Here is a 6,000-nt window from a genome sequence, read left to right on the forward strand (position 1 = left end):
TTTCAATGTTCCAGACGTATCGACTGAATCATGGGCTGAATCTGAGAAAAAGGTACGGGAAATTATTGAAGACGAAATGTCTGTAACCTTAGCTGAAATGGACAATGAGCGCGCCCATTTCATTTCATTTCATTTCATTTTAATACCTTAAAGACCCACTGGGGGTACTACATAAGGGGTGGGTACATACAGTCATATGAACAAGTGTTATGTTGAAAAATGGTTGGTAACAGCTTCGGCGAATGTGGATGGGCATGAGATGGTAGCGATGTCATTGGAGAGGTCGTTCCAGTCTACAGAAACACGGTGAAAAAAAGAAGCGGCACAGGTAACAGTACGGGCACGGGAGCGAAACACTTGGAAAGGATGACGAATGTGGTGGGATATGCCGGCTGGCGGGGCAATGTAGGGAGCGCAGCGCAGCGAACTATGGAAAAATTTATGGTATAGGCAGAGGCTAGAAATACGACGACGAAGTGAAAGGGGCGCTAAACTGGATTCCGCTTTTAAAGATGTTACACTGATATCGTACGAATAAGAGGAATGAATGAATCTGGCTGCTCTGTTTTGAAGTGACTCGAGTGCATTGATAAGGTAAACTTGATGAGGGTTCCAAACTGGCGATGCGTAATCTAACTTTGACCTGACAAGAGATTTATATGCTAGTAATTTTACCTGTTGTGGGGCGTGGCGAAGATGACGTCGTAAGAATCCGAGAGTTTTATTAGCCGAGGAAATGACGTTAGTAACGTGTGTAGCCCATGATAAGTTGTTACACAGCGTGACGCCTAGGTATTTGTATGATGAAACGGACTGCAGGTGAACGTTAGCGACTACATATGGGAAATCAAGCGGGTTACGGCGGCGGTGGAAGGACAAACGTTTACATTTATGACGGTTCAGTTCCATTAGCCAACGGTCGCACCATTCCTGTATGCGGTTTAGGTCATCTTGAAGGTATGTTGGGTCGGAGGCGTTAGTAACTGTGCGATAAACAACGCAGTCGTCAGCAAACATGCGAATATTAGAGCACACATTGGTCGGTAAGTCATTAATATAAATTAGGAATAGAAGCGGGCCTAGTACAGAACCTTGAGGAACTCCTGATGTTACTGGTAGCGGATTGGAATTTTGATTGTTAACAACGACAAACTGTGAGCAATTAGTCAGGAATTCTTCTATCCATTTTACTATGTCGGGGGGCAAGTTCAAACGGGAAAGCTTTAGGATTAAGCGTTTATGAGGTACCTTGTCGAATGCTTTTGCAAAATCCAGGAAAATGGCGTCGGTCTGTAGGTTAGAATCGAGATTAGCATGTAAATCATGAATGAATAGGGCTAGCTGCGTTTCACAAGAAAAACCTTTCCGAAAACCCTGTTGAGACGAATGGAAAAAATTTTTCGAGTCGAGGAAGTTTATGATATGAGTATAGATGACGTGTTCCATTAGTTTGCAGGGTACGCTAGTAAGGGAAATGGGTCGGTAATTTAACGGCGAATCTTTGTTACCTGATTTGTAGACTGGAACGACCTTTCCAGTTTTCCAATCGTCCGGTAGTTGTCCTGTTGAGAGTGACTGGGTAAAAAGTAAGCATAAGAACTCGGCACAAATATCACTAGTGTTCTTTAAAAGTTTCGAGTTAATATTGTCTACACCAGATGAAGATGAGATTTTCATGTTTCTAATTAAGGACGCAATACCCAGAGAGGAAAATGCGACTACCGGCATAGCATGCTCAAAGAGTAAATTAGATGTATGAAGTTGCGTTTCGGTTTCATTAGTAAAGACGGATGAGAACGCTGCGTTGAATAAAGTAGCGCACTCAGAGTCGGTCATAGCCGCGCCTGATTCGTCTTTGAGGGTAATCGCGTGTTCATGATGAGGGTTAACGGCTTGCCAGAACTTCTTGGGGTTATCGCTGAGCATATTAGGAAGGTCTTGATGAAAAAAGTTGTGCTTGGCGTGATGGATAGCAGTTTGATACGATTTTTCCGCAGCGCGGTACTTCGCCCATGCGCTTTGCGTTCCATGGGCTCTTGCTGAGCGGAACAGGCGCTTCTTATTATTTTCCAACCTTTTAAGACCTTTAGTAAACCATGGTCTGTGTGGATTAGCGTGGAAAGTTATTTGGGGAATGAATTCATTGACTAGGACATGAAGTTTATTCTTAAATGCTAGCCAGTTCTCATGAATACTTCGTGAATGAAAACTTGAGGAAAAACTTACGAAAAACGCTGTCAGTTCGGCATTCATTATATCATAATTACCTTTGTTGTAAAGGCGGATTGTTTTATTGTATTTTGGGCGCCTAATTTCTTTAAGGTCGATGTTGACATGCATAGTTTTGTGATCACTAATCTCAGGGAGGTACGTAATGGGCTGAACGCTATCTGGGCAATTAGTCAGTAATAGGTCTAAAATGTTCGCACAGTTTTGTGTTACGCGCGTAGGTTTGGATATTACTTGAGTAAGGTTAAAATTGTAGCAGAAATCTAGAAATTCCCTTGCTTCGCCATTATTAGTTGTCGGTGCGGGCTGGTGCTGCCAATCAATATTAGGAAAATTAAAGTCGCCAAAGAGGAAGATGTGTGCGTTAGGGTGCTTCGTGATAACTTTACTTACGGAATTATTAAGCTGACAGGAAAAATCACGAGAGGTATGTGGAGCCCTATAACAGACACCGAGTAAAATCGTGTGTGGTACAGCGTGGCAGTGGAGCCATAAGATTTCCAGGTCGGACGAGTCGTCAATTATCGACATTGATAACTGCTGGCTCACCGCTATCAGTACTCCCCCTCCTCGTGAGTCCTGGCGGTCTTTCCGAAAGACTTGGAAGTCTGGCAAGTCAGTTAGTACTTCGCTGTCTGTGATGGCACCGTTCAACCAGGTTTCGGTTAGTATCAGTAGATTGCTGCTAGATGACAAGACAATATTGGAAATAAGTTCGCGCTTGGAAAGGAAACTACGTATGTTGGTGAACACAGCGGACAGGGGAACATTTTTGGGGCGGGTTTTTAGTTGTTTGCGAAGAGATGATTGCTAATCTGATTGTGGTGTAGCGATTGTTATTTCTTTCACAGTTTGCGAGATCTCATCAAAAACGTAGCGTCTGGGACCGATATGCAAGGTTTTGTAGCGTAGGGCAAATTTGTCGGAATTAGCTTTAGCAAAGGTGACTAGCTGCTTGCGGACGCTACGAACTCTGTGGGAGAAGTCTTCGCCGACACTGAATTTCGTTCCTTTAAATAGAATTGGTACGGCTGGACCAGAGAAAACGCGACCAATACTGGTCAAATTTTCGCATCATAAAATCAGAGAAAGAGTTTTCGGTGCAGAGACCGAATTGAAAGATTCAGACGTCTCAATTAGCGAAGATTTTTCTCAGGCCACCAGGCATGTGCGGAAGAAACTTGTTCAATTCGCAAAACAAACTGAGCCCGAAGAATCATTTAGCCTCCGCTACAACAAGCTTATTCTTAAGAAAAGATGTTACGTGTACTGCCCTATAACTGATAGTGTCCGGGAAAACAATTCAACACGTGTTGTAACCAACTCAAGCCCTTCAAGCCCTTCTTCTCCAAGATAACTAGATAAAGATGAGCATCGACCTTCGCAAACACTTCGAAACATTTCTATCCTTTTCCCTAATATACGCAGTGTTTTTTGTCATCGTGACAGCTTATCCTGCACCGCCAATACCATGGGGGCTGATATTATCGTACTAACAGAGACTTGGCTCAATGAATGTGTACGCAATAGCGAAATATTTTCCTCAGAAAAGTGTTACCATATATTTCGTTGTGACCGCCCTTCTGGCTGCGGCAGCACTTTAATCGCTGTATCTGAGGATTTAGAATGCTTTGAAGTTAACCTTGATACTACTCTGGAGTTCATTTGTGTCCAGATCAGAATTAACAACAAAGCTGTCCTCTTTTCTGCCTGTTACCGTCCACCATCTACTACTGTTGGCTTTTGTAATGACCTCCATGACATTCTTAACATAATTCAAACAAGGTTTCCCTATCGGCCTATTTTTCTTTTTGGTGACTTTAACTTTCCTGCCATTAACTGGTCAGACACTCATTTAGGCAACGATGGATCATCAGAATCAACAAGTTTTTCAGCACTTTGCTCCACCTTTTCATTAACACAGGTAGTCACACAACCTACAAGGGTGACATCTACAAGCTCAAGCATATTAGACCTTTTACTAACTAGTTCTCCAGACCTTGTTTCCGACGTAAGCTACTTGCCAGGTTTAAGCGATCATTGCCTACTCCTTATCGAATTAAGCTTGCCGTCTAACAAATCGCGAAATAAAACTAAAACCGTTTACGACTATGCTAAGGCAAATTTTACGTCAATTAATGATGGCCTTAAACTATTTTTGGATGACTTTCTCATAAAGTCTGACCAAAGGTCTGTTAATGAAAACTGGTGCTTATTTAAGAACAAACTACATGAGCTAACTGAATTGCATGTTCCTCGGAGAATCATCACTACTAATGGCAGGTCACCATGGTTCACCCGGTCATTAAAACGCCTTGGTAACAAAAAAAGACTGTTATATTCCAAGGCAAAGTCATCAGGAAAACCTGAACATTGGACAGCACTCAGAGGTGTGGTTGAGGAGTACAAAAATGCGTTAAAAATAGCCAAGGAGCGATATTTTAACGTTACTCTGCCATCACTTTTACTAACTGATCCGAAAAAGTTCTGGAACGTTGTCAACGGTTCAGACCAGCCATCAGTATCTCTTCTCGATGCACAATCAAATCCCATCCCTATTAGCGACAGTGCTAAGGTGCTTAATGAAACTTTTGCTAAGGCATTTTATCTCTCCTCAAGCACATCACTACCGGATTATAATGGTAACATCACGTTCCCAATGGATCCCATTCATTTTGATTTTGAAGGCATCATAACTATCATAGATCACATGAAACTATCCTCTTCTTGCGGTCCAGATAATATCAGCAGTAAAACTCTGAAAAACACTAAAGTATATTCTCCCATAATACTGTCAAAATTATTTCAGCAATCCCTACAAGACGGTGAACTCCCAGATGACTGGAAATTGGGTAAGGTGGTTCCACTCCATAAATCAGGCGACAAACACCTTTCACTCAACTATCGACCAATATCATTAACCAGCATTCCTTGCAAGATAATGGAGCATGTCATCCTGTCTCACCTAGCTAACTTTCTTGAGTCATCTTCGTTCTTCAACTGTGCACAACATGGTTTTAGAAAATACTTCTCTTGCGAAACACAATTAATAAGTCTTACGAGCAATATTAACTTCATACTTGATCATGGCAATGAGGCTGACTGTATTTACTTAGACTTTCGCAAAGCATTTGACACAGTGTCGCACAACTTACTTCTTTACAAACTAAGTAAACTTAATATTGACCATAATGTACTAAGGTGGATTGAGTGCTTTTTGTCTAACCGATTGCAGTATGTACACGCTAATGGCTTTAACTCGTCATCCATTCCTGTGACCTCCGGCGTCCCCCAAGGTTCTGTCATAGGTCCTTTGCTGTTCCTTGTATATATTAATGACCCGCCTAACAATGTAACATCTTCAGTAGGACTCTTTGCGGACGATTGTGTCGTTTACCGCGAAATAAAAAATACGAATGACGTTGAATTACTTCAGGCAGACCTAACCACTATCTCTAACTGGTGTTCACAATGGCAAATGACTCTTAATACGACTAAATGCACAGTAATGCGCTTTTCCCGTCGCGAAAATTCCAGTCCCGTTGCCTACACTATTTCTTCTTCCTTGCTAACACCCGTGGAATCTTATAAATATCTCGGCGTCATTCCAACATCAGATCTAACTTGGAAAGCACACGTCAGCTCTATCATAGCTTCCGCTAACCGCATGCTTGGATACCTTAAGCGCAATTTTTACTTAGCACCAAGCCCTGTCAAGCTTCTTCTGTATAAGTCACTTGTGCGCTCAAAATTAGAACACGCTTACTCTGT

At 42.1% G+C, this 6,000-nt stretch overlaps 1 pseudogene; it reads left to right on the forward strand.

Annotated features, from left to right (window-relative positions):
- Positions 1 to 3,700: 3,700 nt before the first annotated feature.
- Positions 3,701 to 4,649, forward strand: LOC149326111 (uncharacterized; annotated as a pseudogene).
- Positions 4,650 to 6,000: the final 1,351 nt, after the last annotated feature.

Source organism: Amblyomma mixtum, chromosome 10, assembly GCF_055824585.1.
Source record: "Amblyomma mixtum isolate Tamu chromosome 10, ASM5582458v1, whole genome shotgun sequence".
Taxonomy (NCBI): Eukaryota; Metazoa; Arthropoda; class Arachnida; order Ixodida; family Ixodidae; genus Amblyomma; species Amblyomma mixtum.